Genomic DNA, 15715 nt, shown 5'->3' with positions numbered 1-15715 from the left:
CCAGTTTGTGAGCATGTTGCTAGTGGAGCTGAAAATGGTACCGCTTCTTATACACGTCACATCAGCCATTTACCAAACACAGTTGTCAGATTGACTATGGTAAAGGTAAGACACTAGCACTTAACGTTCCCATTACTTATTTCACACGCCAAAAACGGTGACGAGGACGGTACGTTACAGACAACAGCAATATCTTTCGGTATGCACGTCCAGGAAAGAGTAGCAGCAGCCATCAAAGACTCATACAACTTTCCGAATATAACCAATCTGTCGACAAGCACAGCGATGACACTATTCAAAACGGTAGTGGCGCAAGTTATAACGTACGGAATAGAGATTATTTGGGAAAAACTCAAGATCTGTGATATGATAAGAATAGAAAAAGTCAAGACAATGTTTATGAAACGGACACTGGGAGTCGGAAAAGCAGAGCCATCCCGCCTTGTATATGAGCTCATGAGGGAGACATATTTCGTAGATGATATCAGTTCTTAAACAATATTTGAGTAGGATCAAAACTCCCAGAAAGTTAGTAAAAGGCTATTATAATACCCATCTTTAAGATAGGAAACAAAAACAATGTGGAAATTATAGAGGCATAAGCCTTTTTTTGAATTCAGGTTACAAAATCTACACAACCATAATCAAAAATAAATTGTCACATCTTTATGAAGACAAATTTACTGAAGAACAAAATGGACTCCGGAAAGAAAGATCATGTTGTGATAGCTATTTTACTATGAAGATTTTAATGGAAAAGCACAGAGACTTTAATATAGAAACACTTACTTACTTAGTTACTTACTTACTGGCTTTTAAGGAACCCGGAGGCTCATTGCCGCTCTCACATAACCCGCCATTGATACCTATCCTGAGCAAGATTAATCCAGTCTCTACCATCATATCGCACCTCCCTCAAACCCATTTTAATATTATCTTCCCATCTACGTCTCGGCCCCCCCAAAGGTCTTTTTCCCTCCGGCCTCCCAACTAATACTCTATATGCATTTCTGGATTCGCCCATACGTGCTACATGTCCTGCCCATCTCAAACGTCTGGATTTAATGTTCCTAATTATGTCAGGTGAACAATACAATGCATGCAGTTCTGTGTTGTGTAACTTTCTCCATTCTAATATAGAACACACTTAGCATATTTATTGATTTCGTAAAAGCATTCGATATGTTAATAGAAATAAACTTTTAGAAATTTTATACCATGATAACGTATCAAATAAAATTATTTTTCCATTTATAATCTATATCAACAAAATGAAATTGCCATGAGAATTGAACGCGGAACTACTAGCTGGCCTTCAATAAACCAAGGTGTTAGACAAGGGTGCGGTCTTTTCCCTCTCCTATTTACCATACATATGAACCGATTTTGCCCGTTTGAAGGTAAAGTCATTATGCCGGAATTCAAGTTATCCGAAACACGTTTCTCAATACATTAGGCTACTGTTTGCCGACGATCAGGTTCTTATCGTTAAAACAAAAGATTATCTACAAAAATCAGTTTATAATCTACAAATAATGCTTCAGGTTTCAATATGGAAATCTGAACAGAAAAAAAAGAAATTATGGCATTTTTAGGAGAACAACCAGTTCCAAGTAAAAATCATCATAAATAATAAACTAAGTGAACTTGTAAATTCATTGAACTATTTAGGCTATAATTTATCTTATATTACTGATGAAGATAAGGCAAGCATAATATCTAAATTTAATAAAATCAAAGTTCAAAAACATAAGAGGCTAAGAGTCTATAAAGCACTAGCTCGACCAGTTTTAACTTACGACAGTGAGGCATGAACAATCAGGAAAGCTGATGAGAAAAGGCTAACAGCAGCTGAAATGAGGTTTATGAGACGGACAGCGGGATGCTCATAGCTCGAATGCCGTAAAAACGAAGACATACTGAAATAACCAAAAATAGATCCTATAGTCATTTTGTTCAACAATATGGAAGTAACATGTCGAATGGACGAATAATACAAGATGGCCTAGATAAATTCTTACCAATTGTATCAAGAGGAAGTAGAAATTTGGGAAGACAACGAAAGTGCTGGCATGAGACCGTAACGGATCCACTAGGGTCTAACACGTGAAGGACATGATGATGATGATGATGATGATGATGATGATGATGATGATGATAAATTAACGCAGTGACCGAAATTAAAATGGTAAAGAAATTTTATCAGAAACCTGAGGGGAAACTCATGTCTTTTCATATATTATTATAATGTATCGAAGTACATATAATATTTCCATGCAGATATTCTGCGTCATCATACGATGAAAGAGTAATGGAACGGAGAAAAATTCTCTCCGGCGCCGGGATTTGAACCCGGGTTTTCAGCTCTACGTGCTGACGCTTTATCCACTAAGCCACACCGGATTCCACCCCGGCGTCGGAAGAATCTTCTCAGTTTTAAGTTCCAACAAATAATATATATGATATGCGTAAATCACTTCGTGATTTAAGACGGCGCTTATTCCGTCGGATTCCGGCCAACTAGTCACTCATTACGAGTGCACATCAGCACATGTGTGGACTTCGGTCCTAGGTTCATAGATATCTATGACGTAGTGCAGAGGGCGGCCACTAGAGGGAACCCAAGAGTTGGAACTTAAAACTGAGAAGATTCTTCCGACGCCGGGGTGGAATCCGGTGTGGCTTAGTGGATAAAGCGTCAGCACGTAGAGCTGAAAACCCGGGTTCAAATCCCGGCGCCGGAGAGAATTTTTCTCCGTTCCATTACTCTTTCATCGTATCATGTCTTTTTGTTTGTTTTTGTTCCTTTTTTTCAGAATGAATGGAGTCTAATAGTCACTTTAACGTTGTCACACTATTCTTCATTGTTTAATATATGTTATCTTATTTAAGTGTTAATTCAATGCTATTTAATTTACAAATTTAATCAATTATTTTTTTCTAAAATTATTTGTCTTTGGTTGAGCTGTTTGGACTTTGCTAATTTTCAAAATTGTAGCACAACGTTTCGAAGAGTGGATCTCTCTTCGTCGTTAGGTGAAAACCTACTGTGGGGATCGTTACAAACAGCTAGCCTGTCTGACTGTGCTACAATTTTGAAAATTAGCAATGGAAAAAGTCCAAACAGCTCAACCATTGAACAATTCACAGTTGATCTCCCCCCTTCATTCAGATCAATTATCTCATTGTTCGACTCCACCCTTACTCAGAATTCCATTTTATTGCTATCTTAGTCACCTGTGATTAAAGTTCTGACTGATAAGTAGGCTTACATCGATTATCAGGCAATACATCTCACGTGATATGTGTCAGAAGAAGAACAATTGTTTGTATACATCTGAAGTCTGAATGGTGTAAAGTGTTACCAATCAGCGATATACGCCATGGAGGAGAAAGAAACTGGTCATTCTACCCGTTTATTTCCTGACTTAGTTGTCCCATAAGTATGCCTTATTGGTGTCAATTATAAAGTTCAAAACTATCTTCGGAAATTTGACTAAACAACAACAACTATCTCAATACTTTCAGTACTATGGCATAGAGATCAAAGTCAGATATACTAATAGAGGTAATAGGTTATGAAATATTTCTTGCAATTAATAGACGGATGTTATGTAAATTAAAATATTAGCCTGTCTGTTGAATATTTTAATATAGGTTACCTGTGAAGTTTTATTCTACAGGTAAATATAATTTCTAGAATTGTACCCAACATATCGCAGTTGCGATTGCGGGTTTCCCTGAGACAACACAGAACATAACATAGATGATGAAAAAAATTTATTCTGCAATCTAGACTTAAATTTATTACATTTATCCTAATGAATTGAGCCAAACGTAATTAAGGTACCTAGGCCTTTTAAACGGAAAATAGCTTTATATATGAATAAAATTTCACAGTTGACATATGGATGTGAAGAATGATTATACACCGGAAAAAATAACTCAAAATAGAAAATAACGATATGATGTTGTAAGATAGGGAAGTGGATAAATATTAAACAGTGTCCACTAAGGTCATTATTTCATAATTTAAAATATTCAACTGAAGTGGTGGTGTATAATAATGGAAAATGTAGTAATTGCTCAATATTACAAAGATAAATATACTGAACTCATACTGAGACATAAATACAAAATTCTAAACGGAAATGATAAAAACGTGAAAAAGAAAAGAAATATGGAAAGGTCTCAAATATCTTCAATTAGAACGTTCTGAAAGCCTAAGTTATAATCGTTAATGATTATATATTCGTAATTCAGTATAGTATAAGAATGCGGGAAAATATGAATAAGTTTAACGCGACATAGGGACCTTTACATAATAAGCGTAAATGTAAGCTACCTTATGATTCGTATTCATAATACACTACGTAAGATTGCGGGAAAAAGCGATCAAGTTTAACACGAAATAGGGAACTCAACTTAAGCGGAAAAGCAACTTATCTTAATATTAATTCATATTCGTAATCCAATTCATAAGAATGCGGGAAAAGTGACCAAGTATAACGCGAAATATGGAACTTCACTTAATAGTGTAAATGTAACCTACTTTAATATTAATTCATATTCGTAATTCAATATATAAGAATGCAAGAAAAAATGAAAATGTTTAACACGAAATGTGGAACTTTACTTGATAAGAGGAAATCCAACCTACTTTAATATTAATTCATATTCGTAATTCAATACATAAGAATGCAAGAAAAAATGAAAACGTTTAACACGAAATGTGGAACTTTACTTAATAAGAGGAAATCCAACCTACCTTAATATTAATTCATATTCGTAATTCAATACATAAGAATGCAAGAAAAAATGAAAACGTTTAACACGAAATGTGGAACTTTACTTAATAAGAAGAAATCCAACCTACTTTAATATTAATTCATATTCGTAATTCAATACATAAGAATGTGATAAAAAATAAAAAAGTTTAACACGAAATGTGGAACTTCACTTAATAAGAGGAAATCCAACCTACTTTAATATTAATTCATATTCGTAATTCAATACATAAGAATGTGATAAAAAATAAAAAAGTTTAACACGAAATGTGGAACTTCACTTAACAAGAGGAAATCCAACCTACTTTAATATTAATTCATATTCGTAATTCAGTATGTAAGAATGCGGGAAAAAGTGAACAAGTTTAACACGAAATGAGAAACTTCACTTAATAAGCGTAAGTGTAACCTACCTTAATATTAATTCACATTCATAATTCAATGCATAAGAGTGCGGGGAAAAATGAACAAGTTTAAATAGAAATATGGAATCGCACGGAATAAGCGCAATTGTAACCTACCTTAATATTAATTCTTATTCGTAATTCAGTACGTAAGAATGCGGAAAAAAACGCACATGTTTAACGCGAAATAGACAACTTCATTTAAGAAACGCAAATGTAACCTACCATAATATTAATTCATATTCTTAATTCAACACAAAAGAATACGGGAAAAAGTGTAACGCGAAATATGGAACTTCAATTAATAAGTGAATTGTAACCTACTTTAATATTAATTCATATACGTAATTCAGTACATAAGAATGCGGGAAATAGGCACAACTTTAACACGAAATAGGGAACTTCACTTAAAAAGCGTAAATGTAACCTACTTTACAGTAACACTAGTTCATATTCGTAATTTAGTACATAAGAATGCGGGAAAAAGTGAGCAAGTTTAACATGAAATAGGGAACTTCACTTAATGTAACCTACCTCAATATTAATTCATATTCTTGATTTAGTACATACGAATGCGGGAAAAGGTGATCAAGTTTAACAGGAAATAGGGAACTTCACTTAATAAGAGTAAATGTAACCTACCTCAATATTAACTCATATTCTTAATTTAGTACATACAAATGCGGAAAATAGGGACAACTTTAACACGAAATAGGGAACTTCACTTAAAAAGCGTAAATGTAGGATACTTTAACATTAGTTCATATTCGTAATTTAGTACATAAGAATGCGGGAAAAGGTGAGCAAGTTGAACACGAAATAGGGAACATATTCATTCATATACGTAATTCAGTACATAAGAATGCGGAAAATAGGGACAACTTTAACACGAAATAGGGAACTTCACTTAATAATAGTAAATGTAACCTATCACATATTCATTCATATACGTAATTCAGTACATAAGAATGCGGAAAATAGGGACAACTTTAACACGAAATAGGGAACTTCACTTAATAAGAGTAAATGTAACCTATCACATATTCATTTATATACGTAATTCAGTACATAAGAATGCGTAAAATAGGGACACCTTTAACAGGAAATAGGGAACTTCACTTAAAAAGCGTAAATCTAAGCTACTTTAACATTAGTTCATATTCGTAATTTAGTACATATGAATGCGGGAAAAAGTGAGCAAGTTTAACTTGAAATAGGGAACTTCACTTAATGTAACCTACTTCAATATGAATTCATATTCTTAATTTACTACGTAATAATGCGGGAAAAAGTGAACAAGTTTAATACGAAATAGGGAACTTCACTTAATAAGTGCAAATGTAACCTACCACATATTAATTAATATTAGCGACGCTTTAAATAGTTTAAGATAGTAGCATTTACTCACCTGTTCTAATCATATTTAGCTATGAAAACCATTAACTGGATATCGTTTCAAAAAGATGACTGCCCACTGGACGCAAAAGTAATATGACTCATATAAAATTTTCTTCCATATAAGATTTAAATTGAAAAGAATGTACGTAGCCTACAACACATTTGAAACTTTTGCGAGAATTACCACACATGTAATTTAATTAACTCCGTAGCATTAAGCTTCCTTTAAGACACGGGAAGCAGCAAACACACTTAAGTCAATGATGATACAGATTTGATTTTATGCCCTACTGGTGAAGGTACGCATAAAACTTTATTTTAATAGTGATATGCCCAATAAATCTAAGGGATGCTCCTATTCCAAAATGTTCTCTTACACCTACCGTTTTCTAAATATAATACAATAACGAATGTGATTGGTAACTTATTGAGGAAGTAAGAAAAAATTTAGAAAACGTATTTTAAAGTAGTGTTCTACTATTTAAAACCCTCTGAAGGGAATAATCTTGAAGAAAGTTTTGCCATGTTTTATGTTCTACGTTCATATTTCTCTGTTTTAATGCCACTTGTATTACAGATCTCATAATTTTGTTCGTTTACTCTACTTTTGATGGCCTTTCATTATGTGGAAATTACGAACACTTCGAGCTTATTAATTCCACTCAGTGTGATGGTTATTATTATAGGAATGGAATATTATATCACAACTATGTGTGATAAATACAATATTTTTATGAGCATATTATTGGACAACTAGTATTTTTTTATGTGCTTTGGTTTTTTTGTTTTGTCAGAGATATTTCGACACAATAGACAAGACGTGTGGAATTGCACTAAAATTTCAACGAATTAAATAAAAAAGATGAAAATTCTCTTTTGAGAAAGTAGGAAGGAAGGTGAAACAACCAAGTAATCAGGAGAAAAAAATATTACATACCGTACTCTCTTAGTTGAAGTTGAAATAATTGAATTTAGACACATTCATATGAACAACCTATCGTTTCAAACTTACTGTATATAAAAACTACCTGTCAAACAATAATTGTACGATGAGAAAAGTCTTGAACCCAAAAGATATTGGTGTTGCAGTTTGGAAGAAGTGTAAATATGTAATCCATTTGTGTTGAGTTCAACATTTCTAGTACCTATTCATTTACAAAATTCACGCTTAGTTCTTTCAGATAAGCTTGTAACTAGTTAAATTTTGTGTAGTTTCAGTCTTTATGACATAGTTCCCTATGATATTTATTTTAAGAAATAGTCGACACAATATGAGTAATATGAACATTACGTCAATATATTCAACTAACACCTGACCAAATAAGCCATTACAAATATACAAGTTATTTGTATATGCAACCTCACATTAATATAAGATTTTATAACCGACTTTATAATCAGTTATTTAATTAGAAATAACCGATGATCATTTCATAGATGTAGCCTTCTAGCTTAGAGAAGTTCTATTGAAATATTAAACAACCATTTATGTAGTATGAACTGAAGATTAAATTATAGTGCACTTATAATCATTTTTCTCATACTATCATGTGTTAGTAAATTGAACCTTTGCTACTATTGCAACTATTGTAACAAGACATTTAAATTTGCTTAGTATTCTTTGTAATTTAGACATTCTGCTACGGCAGAAACAATGTTAAAACAAGCAAGGGAAAAGATCCATATGTCACAAATTAATTACGTACTTATTGCATATATATAATGAGCATAAAGTAATACAATCCTATTACGCATTGTCTATCTATAGCAAACATGTTTTTCAAATAGTCTATAGTATACATGAGATATTTGTGTAATACATTAATCTTGGTCAATTTGGACAGGGATATTGTGTTTGATATTGTTTATAGAATTGAGGGGTTAGATACAGCACACAGCAGTAAAATTTTTGGAAATATTCAACATTTTTTCTTCCATTACTGTATCTTGTACAATAATGAAAATTGGTATATATAAAACACTGTCTTTCTGCTGTATGAAAAAACTATTTGTACGATTTAAACGAAGTTTTTTTTTTTTTTTTTTTTTTTTTTTTCAAAATTCAAAATGTTAGCAGTTCACTGTGCAGTGATGAAGCGTTTTCCTCATAACTAAAAAACTTGTCGTGTTCTCTTGCTTTTATTTTATTGCTGAAACTCAAGTTTACAATATCATGCTCTTTCAACTACATTCCTTAATAAATAATATATTTTTTTATTTTGTGTAACAGAAAATACTAATATTTGATCATTTTTTAAAATGAATTTATTTTTTATCAGACAATCTATCAACGGTAGAGAAGTGATCTTGCATCATATTGTAGGCATGACATGAATAAATAGGGCCTACACACAAAAAATTAATCGCAGAATGTTGGATAGTTTTTGAGTTATGTGTAAAATGCTTCATCACTGCACAGTGAACTGCATTTTGAAAAAAAAAACGTAAATAATTTTTTTAAATCGTAAAAATATTTTTTTCATATAGCAGGACAGTTTTTACATACTGTATACTAATTTTCATTATTGTACAAGATACAGTAATGGAGGAAAAAAATGTTGAATATTTCCAAAGTTTTACTGCTGTAAACTGTACCCAACCCCTGAACTGAAGTTGCCAACAAAGGCAAAAACGTTGACAAACAAATAATAGCTTTAAATAAAAACAAATTGCATAATGTACGAGTACGATATAGCTATTTATTTGTTTTTAATGTTAAAGTAAATCCTGACAACTCATAAAGACTGATATTATAAATCAAAATTTAAATAATTACTAATATTATTAATGGCATCATCATCGTCATCATAATCATCATATATTTATCTTCATGATCATTATCAGTGCTTTCAGCATGCAAGAATGTGTTGTTAAATTATGTTAAAAGTGTTGTCATAATGTGAAACAGATAAATAAAAGAAAACTGTCGTGATCAACACAGTAAAATTGTTGGTTACCTGAGACTTGAGCAGTGGCGACCGCTGTACGTACTCACAACGCGGAACTGAAACATAGAACACTCACACTCGCGCGCGCGCGCGTTCCACACACTGGCGTCTCACTAGACGTCCACTGCTAACAATTGCCCGCGACGGACTACCGTCAGTACGCTGCTTGCTCCTCGTTGAAAAATAGAATGAGACGCTGCCTCCCACTGCGCATGAGTCGGACAAGGACGCGCGGCGTCGGTTTCAACGACTATAGTACCAGGAAATATAACGCGGGTGAAATGTTTTGGTTTTAATGCTGATTTCATGTAACTTATTTATTGATGTATAGGTGGCTAGTGGGTGGGAGTTTGGGGGCATGAATGAAAGAATGGACGGAAGTATTAAATTACTGAGTGAAGTGTAAAGTATTAATGACGTAGTTTGTGAAGCAACAGAGAGGTGAAATTATAAGTGACAAAAAAAGGTGGATAGATGATTCGATGGATGAGTGGATGGTTTGATGATGGATGAATGGATTGATGGATGAATGGATGGATGGATGGATGAGTGGATGAATGAATGAATGAATGGATAGGGGTGGGTGGGTGGATGAATAGATGGGTGGGTGGATGGATGGGTAGATGGGTGGATGGGTGCGTGGATAGATGGATGGATGGGTGGGTGGATGGATGGGTGGGTGGGTGGATGGGTGCGTGGATAGATGGATGGATGGGTGGGTGGATGGATGGGTGGGTGGGTGGATGGATGCGTGGATGGATGGGTGGGTGGATGGGTGCGTGGATGGATGGGTGGGTGGGTGGATGGATGAATGGGTGAGTGGGTGGGTGGGTGGATTGATGGATGGGTGGGTGGATGGATGGATGGGTGGGTGGGTGAGTGGATGGGTGGGTGGGTGGGTGGATGGATGGATGGATGGGTGGGTGAGTGGATGAATAGATGGATGGGTGGATGGATGAGTGCATGAATGGGTGGGTGGGTGGATGGATGGCTGCATGAATGGGTGGGTGGGTGGATGAATGGGTGAGTGGGTGGGTGTATGGATCGATGGATGGGTGGATGGCTGGATGGATAGATGGATGGATGGATAGGTGGGTGGATGGATGAATGGGTGAGTGGGTGGGTGTATGGATCGATGGATGGGTGGATGGATGGATGGATAGATGGATGGGTGAGTGGATGGGTAGGTGGGTGGGTGGATGGATGGATGGATGGATGGGTGGGTGAGTGGATGGGTGGGTGAATGGATAGGTGGGTGAGTGAATGGATGGATTGATGGGTGGGTGGGTGGGTGGATGGGTTGGTGGATGGATGGATGGATGGGTGGGTGGATGGATGGATGAATGGATGGGTGGATGGATGGATGGGTGGGTGGTTTGATGAATGGATGAATGGATGGGTGGATGGATGGATGGGTGGGTGGGTGGGTGCATGGATGAATGGGTGGGTGGGTGGGTGGATGGATGAATGGGTGGGTAGGTGGGTGCATGGATGAATGGGTGGGTGGATGGATGAATGGGTGGGTGGATGGGTGGGTGAGTGGATGTATGGATGGGTGGTTTAATGGATAGATGGATGGTTGAATGAGTGGGTGGGTGGTTGGATGGATACATGGGTGAATGAGTGAAGAAATGAAGAAAATAATGGATGATGAATGACAGAATGAATAAATTGAGCTCAGGAATGAATACCTATTTTATAGAAGATAAGGAAATAATAGATAAATGAATGAGAATTCTATGGATAAGTGAGGAGTGAAATATGAAATGAGTAAGTAATTACTTCTAGAATGCTAAGGTAAAGCTCTTTCATGGTGAATTAAATCAAACATTTTTAAAATACTGTATCAATTTTTTTAAATATTAAGATACGTGTATTGTAGACGATATTACAAAATTAAGAAGTGCATAAGGAATGGTTGGAAATAGTCAGAAACAAGTGGGAGAACGTGTTACAAAGGAAAGCAATGATTTCCATATTAAAAGTTTTCTCTTATAGGCTATTACAAATGGAAAACATCTATATCTTAAACATTTTTATGATATTGAGTAATGTATCGAGTTTCAAATATGTCCCATTGACATGAGTCCCTTGAAAAATCGTATTCTGTATATACGCAATTTCAATAGCAAATTGTAAATCTTGACAGTAGAAACATGAGGAATAAAATGTTTTATCTCCACTAACCAGTAAGCATTCTTAGTCATTTGTACAGTAGTGTATTATATTTTGTTTATTTTTCGTAGAAATCTTAGTTTCGAGAAGTAATCTCTTCTCTGTAGTCCAAAATATTAGATAAATAAGATCTCCCGTTGTTTAAATATACATTTAAAGACAAATGTCAAGGAAATAATAGCCTTCATGAACACTTCGTTAGTAGCAGTAATAGTAGTAGTAGTTTTAAGAGTAGCAGTAGTAGTAGTAGTAATAGTAGTAGTAGTAGTAGTAGTAGTAGTAGTAGTAGTAGTAGTAGTAGTAGTAGTAACAATGCAAGTTTTGAACTCATCGAGGTTTGTGAGTGACGGTTACAAGCATCATCTTTAACGTACCAGCCCGTAAAAAAATTGTTTGCACGTTGTGAGATCCACTGATCTAGGGATAATTGTAGGGACCAAGTCATAAGGTCCAATGCAATTAATACATAGGCGTTGAAGCATTTAGCTGAGGAAAAGATGTACGATTAAGGCAACTTGCTAGGAAATGTATTGGCCGGAATCTTTATTCAATGAAGAAATAGCCAATTTTGCGGCATATCCAGATAGAAGTCCCCAATCACTATGTTTTTCATGAAATGAAAGATCACAAACCTTTGACCGAGGAATGACACAGAAGAAATTTACTTCAGATGAGTCGCGCTCGTGTTTCATTGTTACATATGGATTTCCAAATCCCCACATAAAGTTTGTGACGGTTTACCTTGCTACTATTGAAAAGAACTGCTTGGTCACCCAATAGAAATGGAGCACATTCGTCGACCTCCGTAGCTATATGCATGCTCCTTGGTCCTAAATCTGCAACAGTTGCAATGTTCATGTTTTCATAATCAAGCTCCATCTCAGAATGGGGAACCAGACGCCTGGGAATGTCTCAGTTTTCGAATCGCATGATTGGTCGACTTCCTCTAGCTATTTTGGAAACTCTCATTCTGTTTTCTCGTATTTTGAGTACCACCGACAGAATATGCTCTAAAGACACGGTGCAGCAATTTAGTAGCGTCGACGAAGTTCACACTGAGTTGTGAATAGGCCTACGTTGTACGTCTCTAAAAATGCAACAGAAAGAAAGCCTTCTCAGCTGCGGGCACCTTACACTCACAGACTGTCTGTAGCGAAGTCAATGATAGTTGAGCCATCTCACTATAGTCTTCTAAAACTAGGAGATTTCCTCTTTCATTTGATATTTTACGATTGATAAACACGGAAGTATTGACATTTGACATCGGCAGAATCACTTTGAATCAATCTACGATCTGTGAATCCAAGACTTAATTACTGACATGAAAAGTGACCATAGCCATTTGAATTCGAACCCAGATATTTTAATCGTAATGCTACCCGATAATGTACCATATCTTCTCTGCTATACATTCATGAAAAAATAAATTAAGAATTCTTTAATTAACTGACTTCATACAGAAGAAAAAACAGCTAACAAATATAAAATTTGTAATTAAATAATATACGTATATGCATTATAAATGATGATAATGAAGAAAATACGTATTAGAATAAAGTCTGCTAGTATATTGTGCCGAGACAGCTAGTTAATAGGTTTAGAGTAAAGTCTGTTAGCATATTGTGCCGAGACCGCTAGTTAATATGGTTAGAGAAAAGTCTGCTAGCATATTGTGCCGAAACAGGTAGTTCATAGGGTTAGAGTCAAGTCTGCTAGCATATTGTACCGAGACAGCTAGTTAATAGGGTTAGAGTAAAGTCTTGTAGCATATTGTGCCGAGACAGCTAGTTAATAGGATTAGAGTAAAGTCTGCTAGCGTATTGTGCCGAGACAGCTAATTAATAGGGTTAGAGTAAAGTGTATTGTACCGAGACAGCTAGTTAATAGTGTTAGAGTAAAGACAGCTAGTATATTGCGTCGAGACAGCTAGTTAATAGGGTTAGAGTAAATTCTGCTAGCATATTGTGCCGAGACAGCTAGTTAATAGGGTTAGAGTAAAGTCTGCTACCATATTGTGCCGAGACAACTATGTAATAGGGTTAGAGTAACGTGTATCGTGCCGAGACAGCTAGTTAATAGTGTTAGAGTAAAGACAGCTAGTATATTGTGCCGAGACAGCTAGTTAATAGGGTTAGAGTAAAGTCTCCTAGCATATTGTGCCGAGACAGCTAGTTAATAGGGTTAAAGTCTGCTAGCATATTGTGCCGAGACCGCTAGTTAATAGGGTTAGAGAAAAGTCTGCTAGCATATTGTGCCGAGACAGCTAGTTAATAGGGTTAGAGTAAAGTCTCCTAGCATATTGTGCCGAGACAGCTAGTTAATAGGGTTAAAGTCTGCTAGCATATTGTGCCGAGACCGCTAGTTAATAGGGTTAGAGAAAAGACAGCTAGCATATTATGCCGAGACAGGTAGTTCATAGGGTTAGAGAAAAGCCTGCTAGCATATTATGCCGAGACAGGTAGTTCATAGGGATAGAGTGAAGTCTGCTAGCATATTGTGCCGAGAGAGTTAGTTAATAGGGTTAGAGTAAAGTCTGCTAGCATATTGTGCCGAGACAGCTAATAGGGTCAGAGTAAAGTGTGCTAGCGTATTGTGCCAAGACAGTTAGTTAATAGGGTTAGAGTAAAGTCTTCTAGCATATTGTGCCGAGTACAGCTAGTTAATAGGATTAGAGTAAAGTCTGCTAGCGTATTGTGCCGAGACAGCTAATTCATAGGGTTAGAGTAAAGTGTATTGTACCGAGACAGCTAGTTAATAGTGTTAGAGTAAAGACAGCTAGTATATTGCGTCGAGACAGCTAGTTAATAGGGTTAGAGTAAATTCTGCTAGCATATTGTGCCGAGACAGCTAGTTAATAGGGTTAGAGTAAAATCTGCTACCATATTGTGCCGAGACAACTATGTAATAGGGTTAGAGTAACGTGTATCGTGCCGAGACAGCTAGTTATTAGTGTTAGAGTAAAGAAGCTAGTATATTGCATCGAGACAGTTAGTTAATAGTGTTAGAGTAAAGACAGCTATTATATTGCGTCGAGACAGCTAGTTCATAGGGTTAGAGTAAATTCTGCTAGCATATTGCTTCGAGACAGCTAGTTAATAGGGTTAGAGTAAAGTCTGCTACCATATTGTGCCGAGACTATGTAATAGGGTTAGAGTAAAGTGTATTGTGCCGAGACAGCTAGTTAATAGTGTTAGAGTAAAGACAGCTAGTATATTGCGTCGAGACAGCTAGTTAATAGGGTTAGAGTAAATTCTGCTAGCATATTGTGCCAAGACCAGCTAGTTAATAGGGTTAGAGTAAAGTCTCCTAGCATATTGTGTCGAGAAACTAGTTAATAGTGTTAGAGTAAAATGTATTGTGCCGAGACAGCTAGTTAATAGTGTTAGAGTAAAGACAGCTAGCATATTGCTTCGAGACAGTTAATAGGGTTAGAGTGAAGACAGCTGGCATATTGTTTCGAGACAGCTAGTTAATAGGGTTAGAGTAAAGACTGCTGGCATATTGCTTCGAGACAGCTAGTTAATAGGATTAGAGGAAAGACAGCAGGGGTATTACTTCGAGACAGCTAGTTAATAAGGTTAGAGTAAAGACAGCTGGCATACTGCTTCGAGACAGCTAGTTAATAGGGTTAAAGTAAAGACTGCTAGTATATTGTGCTAGGACTGATGTTGTATAAAATGAAATACTTCAGTAATATTGTTAAAGTAGACTAGTAAAATAATGTGGATACGATGTGACGAAATTATATAATATATATCTAAAACTGTTCGTCATTGAAGTTAAAACCCGTTTCTTGTGGTAACATTTCCTACAACAAAGACACATACAATATACAGAATGATGCAGATGATACCAATTTTGAAAAATATTAGAAACGTAATGTTTCTCATATTCACTAAATATTATCATAAATATTATCCATGGATATGTACACACATTTTTTCTCTGAGTACAATTCGACTTTCTTCTTTATGCACTTTTTTTCCACCCCTTTGTGTTTCCC

The 15715-nt window shown here is 35.5% G+C and overlaps 1 protein-coding gene across 1 annotated transcript in view; it reads right to left on the bottom strand.

The window, feature by feature from the left end:
- Nucleotides 1-9679, bottom strand: part of LOC138713678 (uncharacterized) — a 344968-nt gene extending 335289 nt beyond the window's left edge. The window contains exon 1 of the mRNA XM_069845950.1: nucleotides 9547-9679. The gene's annotated coding sequence lies outside the window, so the exon portion shown is untranslated. The remainder of the gene's footprint in view (nucleotides 1-9546) is intronic.
- Between the last annotated feature and the right edge of the window lie 6036 nt (nucleotides 9680-15715).

Source organism: Periplaneta americana, chromosome 14 (assembly GCF_040183065.1).
Source record: "Periplaneta americana isolate PAMFEO1 chromosome 14, P.americana_PAMFEO1_priV1, whole genome shotgun sequence".
Taxonomy (NCBI): domain Eukaryota; kingdom Metazoa; phylum Arthropoda; class Insecta; order Blattodea; family Blattidae; genus Periplaneta; species Periplaneta americana.
This window is presented reverse-complemented; position numbering and strand designations above follow the sequence as displayed.